Source organism: Palaemon carinicauda, chromosome 27 (assembly GCF_036898095.1).
Source record: "Palaemon carinicauda isolate YSFRI2023 chromosome 27, ASM3689809v2, whole genome shotgun sequence".
NCBI classification, from domain to species: domain Eukaryota; kingdom Metazoa; phylum Arthropoda; class Malacostraca; order Decapoda; family Palaemonidae; genus Palaemon; species Palaemon carinicauda.
Window position 1 is genome coordinate 38,326,468 of NC_090751.1, and position 19,508 is coordinate 38,345,975.

Genomic DNA, 19,508 nt, shown 5'->3' on the forward strand with positions numbered 1-19,508 from the left:
TGTTTTTTCCCTTGGGGTTTCTCTTCGGAGTTTCACCCTGGGGGAATTTCTGTTAAATAATTATTTGTTCCGTATCTGAAATACAAACCACGCTATTTACATTGGGTTTAACTTTTAGCGCAGCTGAAATGCCGAGCCATTAGAATTTAACGAGGGTGTATTACCCCCGCGCTAGTTAGCAGGGGGTAAGGGAGTGGTAGCTAGCTGCCCCTCCCCCCCCTCACACACAGATGAATGCTCACTTTCACTTTTGGCTCGGACTGTGACAGACGTCTCTGTCTTGGTCCTCTCTTGGCAGCCATTGTTTGTTTTGTCTTTACTTAATCGCTTACTTTTCTTTTACTCGATATATATGTAAACATGTTTTCATGTTTGTATATATATTTGAGTATAGAAATCAGTAAGTTTCCTTTTCAGATTTGTGTGTGTAGTGTACGATTTCTACGTGGTGTCCTCGGCAGTTAGGCCTCCACGGCGTAATTTTATGGGTGGCGATCGAGTTTGACTCCGGTCTTTCTCTCGCTCTCTCTCTCTCTCTCTCTCTCTCTTGAGGTCGTTCACCCTTTTACTACGTGTTACTACGCCCTTGTAGCTTCCTTTCCGTGTGGGGGGGGTTGCTACGCCGTACTTTTGTCTCAATTAGTTTATGAATCTAATTGTTGTTGTTAATTTTTTCAGCTTGTAGAACGATTCCATTCGAGGTTTTCGTTCTTTCTTTAGTGTTCATTCATTTTTAAATTACATAATTACATAGTTTCATAATTATAATTGTTATAATTCTGTTTTGGTTACAGCTCTCCTTCCGTGAGTGTAAGTGGTTGTGAGGGCACGTGCCTGTTGTGTAATTCTTGTTTCCTTTCCCTCGGGATTCCTCTTTGGATCCTTCCCGGGGGAATGAATGTGTACTAATGATTTTTGTTTTATTATTTTACATTTACCGATCTAGTTCGTTTCTGTAATATGGCAACGGTGTGAGCTGTCTTGTTGAGGCCTGGGGATTCGGCTGTTGCTGCCTCCCCCCTTGTATTTTCATCAGGGACGTGTCTCCTTCTACTGGAAGTACTCCCGTAACGACGGACAGCTCTCCAGTTCATTTTAGAACTCTCAGGAGGCTTGCCTCCTTGGGTGAGTAACTTTCCTTCCGAGGGAAGTTTTTCCTGTCCAGGCTTGAGTTTTTCCCCCTTTGGGGGGTTCTTCTCTTGCCTTTTTTTCGTGCGACTATGCTCTTGGTGCTGAGCGGTCACACCTGCAGTTTTGCTCAAGGGCTGGGCAACTGCAGGAGCTCCCCTTCGGAGGATTGCTCCTTTTAGGTCACTGGCTGACCAGTCTCATCTACGTAGTGTTTCTCTTTGGTTCGCGAGAGAGTACACTCATAGAGACTCCTCTTCAGAGGTTTATTCTGCTGCTGTTGCTGTTGGCCTCCCTCCCTGTAAGGCCCACCGTCCGCCTCGTCGTAAGGGCCTCTCATCTCCCTATAAGTGTGCTAAGAGGCGCCTTTTTGAATCTCCGTTTGCAGCCTACAACTCCTTTTTCTTGATCTTCCGCCTTGGTGCAGATGGACAGCAGTGTGATCTCGTCTTCCGACGGGCAACGGTCTTCCCGACGGACAACGGTCTTCCAACGGACATCAGTCTCCCGGCGGACAACAGTCTTCCAACGGTTATCGGTCTCCCGGCGGACAGGCTACGGTCTTCCGATGGACATCTGTCTCCCGACGGACAACGTTCCCTTCGGGGCAAAGGCTTGCCTCCCACGAGGGTTCTTCCCTTGCGTGTCAGGGTTCCCCTGCGCGCCATTCTGCTGTGTTCTCTCCTGCTCAGTGTTAGCGCACAGGCGCTCTCCTGCTCATCAGCGCTTCCTGATCGCTAGCACTCTCCTGTTCGTCAGCACTCTCATGATGATCATCCCTGCTGTTCCTGTTATGCGCCCTGTGCGCCCACGTTCGCCCTCGCGATCTAGAACTTCGGTTCAGGTCTGGGTCAAGGACTCTTCTATGCGCAGGCTTCCACGCGTTGCCTTCTGCTCGTCAGCGATCATCAGCTCGCCAGCGATCATCAGCTCGCCAGCGATCATCAGCTCGCCAGCGATCATCAGCTCGCCAGCGATCACCTGCTCGCCAGCGTTCACCTGCTCGCCAGCGTTCACCTGCTCCCCAGCGCGCACAGACGATTTTAGTATCGCCTATTCAACAGTGTTCTACACGTCTGCGATCTCCGGATCGCCCGCGTGTGTTACAGCCGGCACGCCAACGTTCTCCAACACTTCTGAAAGAACATGGTTCGCCAGCTACTAGCTCGCCATCGCCCACCTGCGCATGCTGCTCGCCATCGCGCGATCGCCCACCTGCGGATGCTGCTCGCGATCGCCCACCTGCGGATGCTGCTCGCCATCACGCGATTGCCCATCTGCCGATGCTGCTCGCCAACGCGCGATCGCCCACCAGCGGATGCTGCTCGCCATCGCGCGATGCTCACCTGCGCATGCTGCTCGCCATCGCTCGCCAACGCGTCGACATGCCACAACGAGCCATCGCCAACCTGCGCGTTAGCATTCACCAGCTCACCACCGATCGCCTGTTGATCCATATCGCCAGCGTTCTTCCTCGCCCACGCGGCAGCTCGTTTCCTCGCCATCGCGCTAACGCTTGCGTTCGCCGCCTCGGACTCGTGCACCCTCGCGACCGCTCGCCTGCACGCCCGCGCGACCGCTTACCTGCGCGCCTGCACGATCTTTCGCCTGCGTGCCCACATGCCCATGTGCCTGCACGTCTACGCTCATGCGCGTCCGCGCACATGCTCTCCAATCTTCGCCCGCGCGCGAACCGACGGTGTTCCGTCGCGTGAACCGACGGCGTTCCGTCGCGCGAACACCGACGGCGTTCCGTCGCGCGAACACCGACGGCGTTCCGTCGCGCGAACACCGACGGCGTTCCGTGGCGCGAACACCGACGGCGTTCCGTGGCGCGAACACCGACGGCGTTCCGTGGCGCGAACACCGACGGCGTGCCGTGGCGCGAACACCGACGGCGTGCCGTGGCGCGAACACCGACGGCGTGCCGTGGCGCGAACACCGACGGCGTGCCGTGGCGCGAACACCGACGGCGTGCCGTGGCGCGAACACCGAAGGCGTGCCGTGGCGCGAACACCGACGGCGTGCCGTGGCGCGAACACCGACGGCGTGCCGTGGCGCGAACACCGACGGCGTGCCGTGGCGCGAACACCGACGGCGTGCCGTGGCGCGAACACCGACGGCGTGCCGTGGCGCGAACACCGACGGCGTGCCGTGGCGCGAACACCGACGGCGTGCCGTGGCGCGAACACCGACGGCGTGCCGTGGCGCGAACACCGACGGCGTGCCGTGGCGCGAACACCGACGGCGTGCCGTGGCGCGAACACCGACGGCGTGCCGTGGCGCGAACACCGACGGCGTGCCGTGGCGCGAACACCGACGGCGTGCCGTGGCGCGAACACCGACGGCGTGCCGTGGCGCGAACACCGACGGCGTGCCGTGGCGCGAACACCGACGGCGTGCCGTGGCGCGAACGTCGGCTTAATTCTTGCAGTATCCATTGCTCGTCTATGGGTTATCGCTCGCCGACCTCCAGCTCTCGCCCTCCTTCTGCGCTCCTTCGCTCACCTTCGTTTGCGTTCCTGCGTGACCGCACATGGGCGCTTCCACGTTCGCCCACTTGCAAATCTTTGAATTACCATCGCGCGAGCTCCAGGGAGATTGCGACCACGATTCCCATTGGGGTTTTCGCAGCATAGCCAGCCTGGCGAGTTCTTCTGGAGGGGGGGGGGGCGGCTTTCCGTTCGAGATTTCTCCATCGGCCAAGGGGTGACAGCTTACCCCTTCCTCTGGGGGCTTACCAGGTCCTTTTCCTCCTCGGTTACGGCCCGAGGTTTGGTTCAAGGAAACTACAGGAAGATCATGGGTACTTTCCTCCTCTCGAGCTCAGGCACCTTGGCCTTTCGTCGTTAAGTATCTAACTTGCGGACAAGCTCAATGTTGTACCATCTGGACGCGTTGACTGAGGGCTTCCTTCGGGTGTCTCATCTGTGGAGGTCGACGACCTCAGACACCCTTCCATCCTTGAGAAGAGTTTGTTTGTGCCCAAGGACAGAGACTTAGACAGCGGCTGTGCGGAAGAAATCTACTTCCGTTTTCACTCCCCCAAGGCGCTTTCTTCCAGACTCTGCAGGGCTCCAGCGCCCTTTTCTTTCAACCACGTCGGCCTAAGTTATCGGCTACGACAACTGGGACAAGGTGTCCAATTGCGGTTTCCTCCTGTCAAGAACAGATGGCACGGGAGGCTCCCCCGGGGAGGCATAGTCCTAAAAGGAGCGGCAGAGTTCACGAACTCTAGGATTGCAGGGTTCTCGCTGGGAGGATGCTTAAGGTTACTCATCCGGATGACAGCTTCCCAATGCCCATTCCCGCACAATCTCTGTGATCAGCCAAGGATATCGCGCCTACCGTCTCTGTCAGCGAATTCAGTGACTCTGAACCTCTATGCCATAGTGTCGGCAAGAGTTGCCCGGTTGGGCAGAATGATCCATACCTTAGGCGAAGGTCCTCCATAGGTTCATCGACGGCTTCACCCCCGGCCTCTTCAGTCGATCCTTTCTTGCAAGGAAGGATCTGAGAGGGGAGTTCCGTAGTCGACCTCTCAGCCCTGATCAAGTTTGTCGAACAAACTTCGGCCAGCGTAGAACAGCAGAATCAATCAGAATGGTAACGAGGCGACAGGACTCCTTAAACCCTGGATCGGAAGGACGGGTACTTTCAGTTTCCATTCCATCCATCTTCCAGGGAGCTCGTCGAATTCAGCCTAGACTGCAAGTATTCCTGCTTATGATGCAGTGTGGCTATCCTGCCGTGGCATGGGGTTTTTATCCCCAGAGAACTTTCCCTGCTTTCCTCATGGCCGCTCAGGTGCAGGCTTCCGCCTCCTCTGCCTTTTGGAGGGCTGGTCAACTCCGGTAGGCTCAAGTTCGACCTTCTTCAGCGCCGGGACAAGCTTCCGGATGCTTACCATGAATGTGGTTTCATGGTATTTTGCTTGGAGCCTTCTCTTCTTCTGCCTCAACCTCTGGAGTATCTGGCCATGATATTGAGTCAACGGCCTTACCACGTTGGAAACCCCGCTTCTCGCCCGCCAGCGAGGTTAAGTAACGTCGGTTCTGGTCGGTACTTGGATGGGTGACCACCTGGGGACGCCAGATTCTGTTGCCACATCCTGCGAGCCTTCCTTTCAGTTGACTGTGGCAAGACTGAGGAGAGTCGCAGTACCTGTTCTCAGTCAAGCAGAGCTTTCAGCCCTACCTTGGAACGTTTCCTAGTTCTCCTTTCCTCATTGACCCGTCTATAGTCCGATCGGTCGCCTCAGGATGAGTTCCATGTGGGACGGTCCAAGTTCCGGTGGTTTCAGGCAACGTTTAACCGGACTTCCTGGCCCCTATGGGACCAGCGGAACTATTAGACCTGCAATGGGTGTTGACCTATGGAACCTCTTGATGGTAGGGGATATTCTCGTCCTTTCCCCACATTCTTGATGCTGGTTCTAGGACAGTTTGATACTGGACATTTCGATACTGGACATTTTGATAACGGACATTTCGCTACTGGACATTTTGTGACTAGGATTTTTCGTTACCGGTTATTTCGATACCACTATATATATATATAAGGTATGAAACCAAATTAGAGTATAACTATAAGTAAAGAATTAAAAGTACAAATAAAAAAAATATAAAGACTAAAAGGATTTAACATGTATAAATAACAAATGAGACAAGCAACAATATTATCTAGTTAAAAATGTTTGATGTTATGAGCAATGCCACGAAGAAATTGGATTTTATTTGGGAAGGAAAGCAAGTGCGGATAAACATCTCACTTTTAAACTAAAATCATCATCTTGGTGATATTGCTGTTTAAAACCTATTGATACAACTTGTTTGTAAACATTTTGTGAGAGGTGAAATAGGCAACAGGTAACATCTGGATTAGGAAATATATCTAATATCTGTAAACTATTAATGGCCGCTTTTTCAAAATCCATCATCACAGTGGCTGGTTCGACATTATGCAAAAGTTCTTTTATAGTAGTAAATAGTCTATTGTAAGTATCTCTTTTGATGTCACTAATTGCAGAGTCAGTTGCAAATATCAAAATTCTTTCATTTTCAGGTTCCGATCAATGTTTATATAGTTAATAAGAATATTTAGACAACCACTTGCAAGAACAGTATACAGTATATGTCACTTAAAATAAACTCCAATATATTCGCATACACACATATATATAGTGGTATCGAAATGACCGGTAACAAAAAATCCTAGTCACAAAATGTCCAGTAGCGAAATGTCCGGTATCAAAATGTCCGGTATCGAAATGTTCAGTATCAAACTGTCCGGTCACCCTTGATGCTGTTCTCGGACTAGTCAAAGGAAAGGGGGGGGGGGGAGCATGTTCCAGTCCAGGCCTATGGTCAAGACCTGAAGGATACCTCTCCATCATTCAGGCAGGCTTAGGGGCCGTAGTCTGGCCCCTATACAGATCCTACAGCTCCTGCCAAGTCGCCCCGTGCGCGTCGACTTCATGATTTTGGCGTGTTCTAACCAGCAGGAGACGCATTTTCACACCTTCACATCTTGCAGTAGAGATACCAGGATGATGGAGATAATCTCAATACCACCATCGGCTCTCTCATTCCAGGCAGGGGAATGTTCTCTCCGACTATCCGAGCAGAGCCTCGTAGAGAGAATGTACCTGGGGGTCTTTAACCTTGAGTAACCAGCAATTCTGGAGAGGGAGGTCTCAACCTTCCGGACTCACCAGTGGTAGCTTATACACCCCCCCTGGAACCCCCCCCAGCGGCGGCGCGAGCCCTAAACCACGCCCCTTGGGCGGAGTTACCAGGGACGAGCGGGTTGACTCAGCAATGGAAGTCACATTTCTGAAGTTGACTCCGGCACAGAACGTTCTTCTCTTTTTCCCTCCCGCTGCTCCCAACATATATTTGCCGGTTTTCATTATCCTGCACTCAGCAACCAGAGTAATATCTCAGCCCACGGCTTAATTATAGCTAGACAAATTATTTCCTCCGTGGAGGTGCATCGGCTTAGCGAAGACTCCAGCGAAGAGGAAAACGTAATCAGTAACGAAAAACGAACACAATCGACTGCAGGAAGTGATATGCCTTCTAATTCTGATATCGTAAATATGTTACTCCAACAGAATCAAACACTCATGAAAATCATTCAGAAAAGGTAAGGTTTTAAATTCTGTTTACAACGAAAACGTCATATGGAAAGCAGCTGATTTAGACTAATGACGTCACAAATGCAAATGGCGGCCCCCATACGTAAGGTTGTTATGATTTGAATGCTTAGAGCAGGCACTTCCGAACATAGCGTAAATAGCTTAAGCAAAGCATGTGCATGATTACAACACGATTAATTGGTGTAAACAAACTAAATACTTCAATTTTTATATATAACAAAATTATAATTGAATATACAAAACAAATTGCTTGCCTGACATATCAAAAGCATGCAGCTTAATAGGCAGTAGGCTAGACCACAGGTAAGTTCGAGTTTACATTTCTCGCTTTAAACCTATCGACACTAGCCTAGGCCCTGGGGGGCGATCTGATAAGGGTTACATATGAGGCAGGTCTAGTTTATTAATAATAACAGATATAAACTTATCATTCACTTAAATATGGCACTGAATTAACCTAAGAGGGCTATTTGAGTCGTGAACCCCATTGCCTGACTTCAGCCTTCTAGGTCCGCTGCTGTCCATATTTACCATACCTGTTGAACAAACATTTAAATTAATCTATGGTAAATAAATCACTGATATTAAACATTCATCTCGGCAGAAGTGGTTCACCTGCTAAGAAGAATGAGGCTCCCCCTCCTACTAAGCGCTCAAGACGATCACCTGAATTACCTGAAAGTGCAAATTTAGACCTCTTTTCCTTTTATAATAATGGAGATGAAAGTGATTACGAGGATTTCAACCTTCTTACCTTCCATAAACCCATTCCTTCATATATTTCCACCAATTTCAAAGCTGAACCATCTTTTCATAGAGAAGGGAAAATTCAGTTGAATAATTCACTAGTAGCATTAATTTTCAGTGAAGGCCATAGTGATAACCGGGATAAATTCTTTGTTAGTAGTCAAAATAAGTAGTTCTCAGATTTTTTATTTTTTTTTTAAATTAATTAACACTCCAAAGTTGAATTTCTGGCCTGAAGGTAAGGTATTTGATGACAACTATAAGAGAAATTTTTTTATGACATAGAAAATATTAAAATGAGTATTTCTGCCTTTCAAGGGCATGCAGCACTGGCACATATTGTATACCCCTCCAAAGTAAATGACATTAATTTTTTGTCCAAGATTATTATTGGTCCCCTAAGAAGGAGCATAGACCTCATACAAAATTTGATAAGAAATTTCAGAAGTAGAGCACTTCCTAGATACCTCAAGGAAGAAATAAGAGATCTTATAATCAAAGCAGACATTAAAGAAGTTTGGAATTTAACTGAAGACCAAAAATCAGCCATTGCTGCCTGCTTTCACAAGGGTCCCCTCCTCAGAGGAGGGGCAGCAAACTTCAGGGGTAGGAAATTCAACTTTGGGGGCAGATTTCAGGGAGGAAGGTTCAGTTTCCTCAAAGGTAACCCTAACTTTAGATTCAAGTCTCAGCCGCTTAGAAGAGGTAATAGGCGAGGTGGGTACAAGGGGGGGGGGGGGAGGTCACAAAATGGACAAGCTAATAGTTCAGGAGCTAGAGAAAAGAAAGACCCTAGAAATTGAGCCATGCTCCGCACCAGTTCAAAGAGAGATTTTTTCAGCACCAGTATTCTATGCACCAGTTGATAACGATGTTTACTCTGCACCAGTTAATAATGAGCTTTGCTCATCACCAGTTAATGAGCTTTGCTCAGCACCAGTTAATAACGAGCTTTGCTCAGCACCAGTGGTTAATGAGCTTTGCTCAGCACCAGATGATAACGAGCTTTGCTCTGCACCATACCATCATGACATTGGGCCAAATGCTATAAATCAAGATAGAAGTAAAGAGACCTTGCCTTTGGCCTCAAACCCAATGAATAACTCCTCCCAGAGCCCCCCAGAGAATAGGATAGGTAAGTCATTATTGATGAATATTGATAGTTGGAGAAAGCTTCCTAATGCCTCTTTTGCTTGTAAAATTATCAATGAAGGGGTGAGAATTCCGTTTAATAATAAACTTAAAGCCCAGAGGTCATTAAAAAGAACAGGTAAAGATAGATTTTATTAAATTAACAAGCGTAAAATATTGGAAAGTGAATGTGACAGACTGCTAAAACTAGGTGTCATAGAGCAGATCCCCAGAACTTCCTTTTACTACTCCAACCACATATTTTATAAATTCAAACCAGATGGAACAGTACGACTAATCTTTGACATGAAGGTGCTCAACACCATGATTAAAAAACCTTTTTAAATATTTAACTTAGCCGGTGAATATATAATAGCTGCAACTCTGTTGCTCGACAGACACATACATAAAAAAAAACTCGCGAGCGATCGCTATGCAGGTTGCGGGTGTGCCCACCAGCGCCAACTGTCGGCCAGATACCACTCTCTGATGTAAACAAAACCTTCAATTTCTTCTCTGTCGACGTGTCGACAAGACGTACTTTGACTCGCAGTAGAACCTGGAGTTTTTCCCATCATATTTGGTGAAGTACTTTAATTTGGTTTGAGCTTTCGCAGTACAGGTGTTTTTTTCTTCAAATAAACCCTTGAACTCTTTTTTGATTCGGATTATTTGTTGATGACTTAGATCGTTTTTTGGAATTTTCCCTTGACTAATTCAAAATGGCTGACCCTTCTCAAGTTCCCAAGTTTCGAAAGTGTAATGCTAGGGACTGTAATAGGCGTCTTCCAAAGGCTTCTCTCGACCCTCACATTGTTTGTTCCAATTGTCGGGGTAAAACCTGTCAATTGGGAGATCGGTGTGAGGAATGCGTGGGCCTTTCGGAATTCGATTTTATCGAATTTGATAAATATACACGCAGACTAGAGAGAGATAGGGTAAGGAGAAGTTCTTCTAGGTCTGTAGATTTTTCCTCTCCACATGCCCCTGAACCTAATCCTTCCCCTGTAGTGGTTGTTCCTAACCCCCCTCCTAGCACTCAGGAACCGTCTATGCAAGACATGATGCGTGCTATTCATGCCTTGGGGGAGAGAGTTGAGGCTTTAGCAAGTGACCGAAATCAACTCATGGCGGACGTAAAGGAACTCAAGTGCCAAAGTGCCACGGCGGAAAGTGTCAAAGTGCCTAGTGTTACGCAAAGTGTTGTGAACAGTGTTGCGACCGAGGGTTCGTCTGTTCGTGCCTGTCGTCCACCTAGTCCGGGACCTCTTGCAAGCTCCCAAGCCCAGGGGAGAAGCAATGTCGTACGACTTATGGGTTTCGAGAGGCCTTGATCAGCGAACAGATGTTCCCTCTTTGGTATCAGGCGTATCTCGTCAAGATCGCCCCTACCATAAGACGAGAGAGCCCATTTTTACCTCGTCGTCCGAAGGTGTTTCACGGAAGAAACCTTGGACCAAGGTCTCTAGACCTTTAAAACGTAAGTCGGTCCCTTCAGGACAAGTCCAACGTCCCGGATGTAGCCACTGGGACAGTTCGGACCCGTTGCCGTCATCTGATGACTGCTCGCCGCCTAAGAGAGGCAAAGTTGTGCCGTCTCATTCGCTAACCCCGTCTGTTACCGCACCTGCTTCCGTAGACCCTAAATGGGTGTTACTGCAAGACATGCAGTCCAAGCTTGCGTCCTTGATGGAGGACTTCAACGCTGAGAAGGTTTCCGTTGAACTTACTGGCCATCAGCCATCCAAACGTTCTGTTGTGCGTCCTGTTGACGTGGATGTATCTTTCTCGCGTCAACCAGTTGGGGTTGTACCTCCACCGATGCGACCTAGTGTGGATTTCCAGCCGCACGTTGACGTTAGGCAACGCACTGATGTGATTGGTGACGTTCAGGACGTTCACCAACCATCAGAGTTGACTTGTTTTGACGCGGTGCGTCAACCTCCGCAACCCGGTATGGTGTTGACTGCACAACCCAGACGGTCTAAACAGTCTCGGGTGGACGCTGTGCGTCCTCGCGCACCTGTTGTTGTTGACAGTTCCCAGACTGTTCAGCAGTTCCAGGACGCTGCGTCCTGCTCCGTCACGTATGCACCAGTGCGACCGGACTCTGCGAGTCAAACGTTGCCTACACCTTTGCCGTTTTCTCATCAGTTATCGGATGAGGAACTGTCAGATGAGGACGTTGCTGAACCACAGCCTGAGGATCAGCCTTCAGAATTAGATGAGCCTAAAGCAGTTCAACCATCCTTAGACTTTAGAAAAGTCATGGTTGTTTTTAAAGAGTTGTTCCCTGATCACTTTATTTCTGTGGCTCCTCGTTCGCCGCCGTCCGAGTTTGTTTTAGGCGTTCCTGCTACCATGCCTGCCTTTACGAAACTCGTTCTCTCTCGCTCATCCAAGAGAGCTTTACGGCTGTTAGGCGATTGGTTAGAGACCAAGAGGAGTTTAGGAAAGACAGCATTTGCCTTCCCCCCATCTAAACTCTCGTCTAGATCGAGCGTCTGGTATGCCACGGGAGAAGTTCTCGGCTTGGGAGTTCCTGCCTCTGCCCAGGGCGACTTCTCAAGTCTTGTAGATTCTCCCCGCCGCCTTGCCATGAGACGCTCGAAGATTAGTTGGTCACCCTCGGACCTGGACCACCTTCTTAAAGGTATATTTAGGGCTTTTGAAGTCTTTAACTTCCTGGACTGGTGTTTGGGAGCCCTGAGTAGGAAAATCTCATCTGCCGATAGGGATGTTTCCTTACTCATTATGTCCTGCATGGACAAGGCCGTCCGCGATGGGTCCAACGAGCTTGTCGCTTCATTCACGTCAGGAGTCCTTAAGAAACGAGAGTCTCTGTGCTCTTTTCTGTCAGCAGGAGTGACGCCATGCCAAAGATCTGAGCTACTCTTTGCGCCCTTGTCTAAGTGCTTGTTTCCTGAAGTCTTGGTTAAGGAAATTGCCTTGTCTTTAGTGCAGAAGGACACCCATGATTTAGTTGCGTCCTCGGCTCGCAAAGCTCCCCCTTTGCCTGCCTTGTCTGCTAGACCTAGGATAGACACTCCAGCGTCCAGGTGTATCCCGCCCTTTCGTGGCAGAGCCTCCAGCAGGGGAGGTGCTCGTGCCGAAGGGAAGAGAGGAAAGAGGAAAGGATCCAAGTCCTCTCGGGGCAGGGTCTGACTGCCCGCAACTTCAGACAGCAGTAGGTGCCAGACTCAAGAACTTCTGGCAAGCCTGGGAGAAGAGAGGCGCAGATCAACAATCTGTGAGGTTGCTCAGAGAGGGGTACAAAATCCCTTTTGTACGCAGACCTCCTCTAGCGACGTCCCCCATCGATCTCTCTCCCAGGTACCGAGAGGAAGCAAAGAGACAAGCCCTGAAACTGGAAGTGTCTCTTTTGCTAGAGAAGGGAGCGGTGGTCAAAGTCTCGGACCTTCAATCACCGGGGTTTTACAACCGTCTCTTCCTAGTATCAAAGAAGACAGGAGGTTGGAGACCGGTGCTAGACGTCAGTGCTCTGAATGTCTTTGTCACAAAGACGAAGTTTACTATGGAGACCACAAAGTCAGTCCTAGCAGCGGTCAGAAAGGGAGACTGGATGGTCTCTCTAGACCTAAGGGACGCTTACTTCCACATCCCCATTCACTCAGACTCCCAACCTTTTCTGAGATTCGTCTTCGACGATGTGGTGTACCAGTTTCGGGCCCTATGCTTTGGCCTAAGCACAGCTCCTCTCGTGTTTACGAGGCTTATGAGGAATGTGGCAAAATTCCTCCATTTATCGGACATCCGAGCCTCCCTTTATTTGGACGACTGGCTTCTCAGAGCCTCTTCCAGTCATCGCTGTCTGAAGGATCTCAATTGGACTCTAGATCTGACCAAGGAATTGGGACTCCTAGTCAACTTGGAAAAGTCACAGCTGGTCCCATCCCAAACTATTCTGTATTTAGGGATGGAGATTCACTGTCAAGTTTTTCGGGCTTTTCCGTCGGCCCCCAGAATAGATCAAGCCCTGCTCGTCATCCAGAAGATGTTGAAGAAGGAACGCTGCTCAGTCAGGCTTTGGATGAGTCTGGTAGGAACGCTGTCATCCCTGGAGCAATTTATCTCACTAGGAAGGCTACACCTCCGACCTCTACAATTCCATCTGGCTTTTCACTGGAAAAAGGACAAGACGCTAGAGGCGGTCTCGATCCCGATTTCCGAAAAGATAAAGACTTGTCTGACTTGGTGGAAAGACAATATCAGTCTACGAGAGGGTCTTCCCCTAGCAGTTCAGAAACCCAACCACGTTCTCTTCTCGGACGCATCGGACTTGGGCTGGGGCGCGACGCTGGACGGTCGGGAATGCTCAGGTCTGTGGAACTCGAGTCAGAGGAGCATGCATATCAACAGCAAGGAGCTTTTGGCGGTTCATCTGGCCTTGCTAAGCTTCGAGAATCTCCTTCGAGGCAAGGTGGTGGAGGTCAACTCGGACAACACCACGGCCTTGGCGTACATTTCCAAACAGGGAGGTACCCACTCATTGACTCTGTACGAGATCGCAAGGGACCTGCTCATCTGGTCAAAAGATCGAGGCATCTCCCTAGTAACGAGGTTCATCCAGGGCGACTTGAACTTCCTAGCAGATTGTCTCAGTCGGAAAGGTCAAGTAATTCCAACCGAATGGACCCTCCACAAGGATGTGTGCAAGAGACTTTGGGCGACTTGGGGTCAACCCACCATAGATCTCTTTGCAACCTCGCTGACCAAGAGGCTTCCAATCTATTGCTCTCCAGTCCCAGACCCAGCAGCAATACATATAGATGCCTTCCTCCTAGATTGGTCACACCTAGATCTTTACGCATTCCCACCATTCAAGATTGTCAACAAGGTACTGCAGAAATTCGCCTCTCACGAAGGGACAAGGTTGACGTTAGTTGCTCCCCTCTGGCCCGCGAGAGAATGGTTCACCGAGGTACTTCGATGGTTGGTAGACGTTCCCAGAAGTCTTCCTCTAAGAGTAGACCTTTTACGTCAGCCACACGTAAAGAAGGTACACCAAAGCCTCCACGCTCTTCGTCTGACTGCCTTCAGACTATCGAAAGACTCTCGAGAGCTAGAGGCTTTTCGAAGGAGGCAGCCAGTGCGATTGCTAGAGCGAGGAGAGCGTCTACCATTAGAGTTTACCAATCGAAGTGGGAAGTCTTCTGAGACTGGTGCAAGTCAGTTTCCGTATCCTCGTCCAGTACCTCTGTAGCCCAAATAGCTGATTTTCTCTTATACCTGAGAAAAGTTCGCTCACTTTCAGCTCCTACGATCAAGGGCTACAGAAGCATGTTGGCCTCGGTCTTCCGGCATAGAGGCTTAGATCTTTCCAACAATAAAGATCTGCAAGACCTCCTTAAGTCTTTTGAGACCTCTAAGGAACGTCGTTTGGCTACACCTGGGTGGAATTTAGACGTGGTCCTAAGATTCCTCATGTCAGACAGGTTTGAGCCTTTACATTCAGCCTCCCTGAAAGATCTCACTCTTAAGACTCTTTTCCTGGTATGCTTGGCCTCGGCTAAAAGAGTCAGTGAGCTTCATACCTTCAGCAAGAACATCGGGTTTTCGTCAGAAAAAGCTACTTGTTCTCTGCAGCTTGGTTTCCTAGCCAAGAATGAGCTACCTTCTCGTCCTTGGCCTAAATCTTTCGATATTCCTAGCTTATCGGAGATCGTAGGCAATGAACTAGAAAGAGTATTATGCCCTGTTAGAGCTCTTAAGTTCTACTTAACTCGTACTAAACCTTTACGAGGCCAATCTGAAGCTTTATGGTGTTCGGTTAAGAAACCATCCTTGCCTATGTCAAAGAATGCTTTGTCATATTTCATCAGATTGTTAATACGAGAAGCTCAATCACACTTGAGTGAGGAAGACCGATCTTTGCTTAAGGTTAAGACGCACGAGGTTAGAGCTGTCGCAACCTCCGTGGCCTTTAAGCAAAATAGATCTCTGCAAAGTATCATGGACGCAACCTATTGGAGAAGCAAGTCAGTGTTCGCGTCATTTTACTTGAAAGATGTCCAGACTCTTTACGAGAACTGCTACACACTGGGACCATTCGTAGCAGCGAGTGCAGTAGTGGGTGAGGGCTCAACCACTACAATTCCCTAATTCCATACCCTTTTAATCTGTCTCTTGAAATGTTTTTAATGTGGTTTTTATGGGTTGTTTGGAAGGCTAAGAAGCCTTTCGCATCCTGGTTGATTTGGCGGGTGGTCAAAGTCATTTCTTAAGAGCGCCCAGATTAGGGGTTTGATGAGGTCCTGTTGTATGGGTTGCAGCCCTTGATACTTCAGCTCCTGGGAGTCTGTCAGCATCCTAAGAGGATCGCTGGGCTCCGTAAGGAAGACAGACTTACAAGGCAGAGTAATCGTCTAAGTCGACTTCCTTACCAGGTACCTATTTATTTTGGTTTTGTTATATTGATAACTGTCAAAATGAAAAAACTCTTAGCTTATACGATGTAAACATATATTGCTGGTCTCTACCCACCTCCTTGGGTGTGAATCAGCTATTATATATTCACCGGCTAAGTTAAATATTTAAAAATGATATTTTAATTATAAAATAAATTTTTGAATATACTTACCCGGTGAATATATAAATTAAACGACCCTCCCTTCCTCCCTAATAGAGACGCAGTGGGATGAGAAGAAATTGAAGGTTTTGTTTACATCAGAGAGTGGTATCTGGCCGACAGTTGGTGCTGGTGGGCACACCCGCAACCTGCATAGCGATCGCTCGCGAGTTTTTTTTATGTATGTGTCTGTCGAGCAACAGAGTTGCAGCTATTATATATTCACCGGGTAAGTATATTCAAAAATTTATTTTATAATTAAAATATCATGTTTAAGGAATAAGGTTGACATGAAAGCACCAATCTCATACTGTATTATACATGGCTGCCACTGTAGTTTTGGATGATTATCCAAGCTGAACTTTGTCTTATTACTGTTTTTTCATGAACTCCGGTTAATAGCATTATTCTTCCTTCAGATGATTTTGTTAAGAACATCGCACATTGGTCAAATTTAAGGTTCAAATGTTTTGGTTATCTTTATTTCTAAACTTATTGAAGATGCTAGTTATTCTAATGAATGATCCTATGAAGTGACTCTTTTATATCAAATTAATTTTCAAGAAGTGAAGGGAACATTTGTAATAAAGATATATTCTGTTTTCTTTCAGGTGCATTTGTTTACCTGCAAATTTTAAATAAAAAAGCCGAAGCCAGTAAAAAAAAAAACTATCTAGTGGACCAGCCGATTACCCTGATAATATGGAAAGGAGATGGATGCTAGAGGAATGCTAATGGCACGGGATTAAATTGTTTCTATCTAAATCAAAGCTGATAACAGGAATGGAGGCTGTAATATTTTACGGGCATCAGTTTATAGATGAGTGAAAATTTTCATTATTAAAGTTTTTTCAGAAGTTTACACCTCAGTTAGATTACAGATTAGGTAATAGATATCTATGGAAGGTAGCTTATATACAGTGTACAATGTAGTGTTGACCACATGCTGACTGAAAAAGTCCCATATTGCAGAAATTCTTTTGAAAGTGAGATTTTTTTCAAATTAATTTTGGGTGAAATGGTCATAGATGTTGTCATTATAGGGTACTATACATTGCTAGTTTTATATCTGTATACTATTGGGTCATTCTAGATATACAAATATTTCTCAAAAGGTAAATTCTCTCAAAGTCATATCAGGGATGCAGTAGCTAATGTAAGATTAGATTGTATACTTTCATGGGTCATAGATTTTAAACACTTGCTCTTAGGTCAATAGAATGCCATATTTCTTAAAACTGTAGTATGATACTTATTGAATAATTAATGATTCATAAAAATTCATCAAAAAAAAGAATATTATTTGTAAGTCTAGTATTTCACTTCCCATATACTGTACCCAAAAGTTATTCATAAATAGATTTTACCTGAAACCATCTGTTTGACGTTAGAGGTGAGTCTAGCTGCTTGATTATTATCAGCATTATCATCTCCTATGCCTGTTGATGCAAAGGGCCTTGGATAATCAATATCTCTCCTTTGGTCATCTACTTCACTCTTCATAGTCCTCAGCTATGTAGGCCTGGGTCTTCCAACTCTTCTATTACTTTGGTGAACTAATCTCTCTTAGGGAGTGCAAAGAACATGCCCAAACCATCTCCATCTACCCTTCACCATGATCTCATCCACATATGGCACTCGAGTAATCTCTTATAGTTTCATTTCTAATCCTGTCTTGCCATTTAACTCTTAACATTCTTCTAGGGTTTTGTTCTCAAATCTAATAAATCTGTTAGGCATTGTTTCATTTTCATAACACGACTCACACCCATAGTGTAACACTGATGTCACTAGACTGATATATGGCCTGATTTTTATATGTAATTTCAGGTGATTTGATTTCCAAATTTTACTCAGTCTAGCCATCATCTGAAATGTTTTTTTTCAATCTTTCGTTAAACTCCAATTCCAATGACCTTGTATTAAAGATCATAGTTCCTAAATTTTTAAATGATTCTACCTCAATCCTTTTTCCTTCTAATGATATTTCATCTTCCATTGCATATTCTGTTCTCACCATCTCTCTTTTTCTATTTATCTTGAGCCCAACTTCCTGTGATATTTCATGCATTCTGGTAAGCAAGCATTGCAAACCCTGTGGTGTTCTGCTAATAAGGACAAGTATCATCAGCATACTCTAGGTCAACCAAGTTGCTATTACTAATCCAGTCCAATCATTATACTCCATCCCCAACTGTTTAATGCATTACAAAATCTGTGTGGATGATAAACAACATACATGATAACAAATTCCTTTGGAGTACTCCACTGTTTACTGGAAATTCATTTGATAGGATTCCACTAACATTAACTTTACGCTTTCTATGCTCATTATTATTATTTATTATTATTATTATTATTATTATTATTATTATTATTATTATTATTATTAGCTAAGCTACAACCCTAGTTGGAAAAGCAAGATGCTACATATTTAAGAGGAATTCCATAATAATGTAGGACCACACCAAATTGGCTGTGTTTTGTTATAGTCGACAAATGCCAGCAAAATTGGATTTCTATATTCTACACATTGATGTACTACATGTCTTAAAATTAAAATTTGGTCATTAGAACGTCTACCTCTTCTAAATCCTGCTTGTTCATCTCCTAGCTTTTAGGCAATCTTTTTCTCTAGTCTTCTTAGAATAAGCATACTATATATTTTCATGACAACTGACGTAAGTGTGATTCCTCTAATTATTGCAATCAGTCAGGTCTTTTTTTTTCTAATGATTTTATGAGCAGTTCTTACACTTTAGCCACTCCCTAAATTTATATCTTTGTCAACCCCATCGGCTCTCCTGTCTAGATATTCTCTCCAGTCATTCCTGGCTTTTTTTTAACTTAGCTATCAATACTGGAAAAGGTAAGGAGGTGTATGTTGCGTTTATGGATCTGGAGAAAGCATATGATAGTTGATAGGGAAGCAATGTGGAATGTGATGAGGTTATATGGAGTTGGTGGAAGGTTGTTGCAAGCAGTGAAAAGTTTCTATAAAGGTAGTAAAGCATGTGTTAGAATAGGAAATGAAGTGAGCGATTGGTTTCCGGTGAGAGTGGGGCTGAGACAGGGATGTGTGATGTCGCCGTGATTGTTTAACTTGTATGTTGATGGAGTGGTGAGAGAGGTGAATGGTCGAGTGCTTGGACGAGGATTAAAACTGGTAGGCGAGAATGATCATGAATGGGAGGTAAATCAGTTGTTGTTTGCGGATGATACTGTACTGGTAGCAGACACGGAAGAGAAGCTTGACCGACTAGTGACAGAATTTGGAAGGGTGTGTGAGAGAATTTGGAAGGGTGTGTGAGAGAAGGAAGTTGAGAGTTAATGTGGGTAAGAGTAAGGTTATGAGATGTATGAGAAGGGAAGGTGGTGCAAGGTTGAATGTCATGTTGAATGGAGAGTTACTTGAGGAGGTGGATCAGTTTTAAGTACTTGGGGTCTGTTGTTGCAGCAAATGGTGGAGTGGAAGCAGATGTACGTCAGAGAGTCAATGAAGGTTGCAAAGTGTTGGGGGCAGTTAAGGGAGTAGTAAAAAATAGAGGGTTGGGCATGAATGTAAAGAGTTCTATATGAGAAAGTGATTGTACCAACTGTGATGTATGGTTCGGAGTCGTGGGGAATGAAAGTGATGGAGAGACAGAAATTGAATGTGTTTGAGATGGTGTCTAAGGAGTATGGCTGGTGTATCTCGAGTAGATAGGGTCAGGAACGAAGTGGTGCGGGTGAGAACGGGTGTAAGAAATGAGT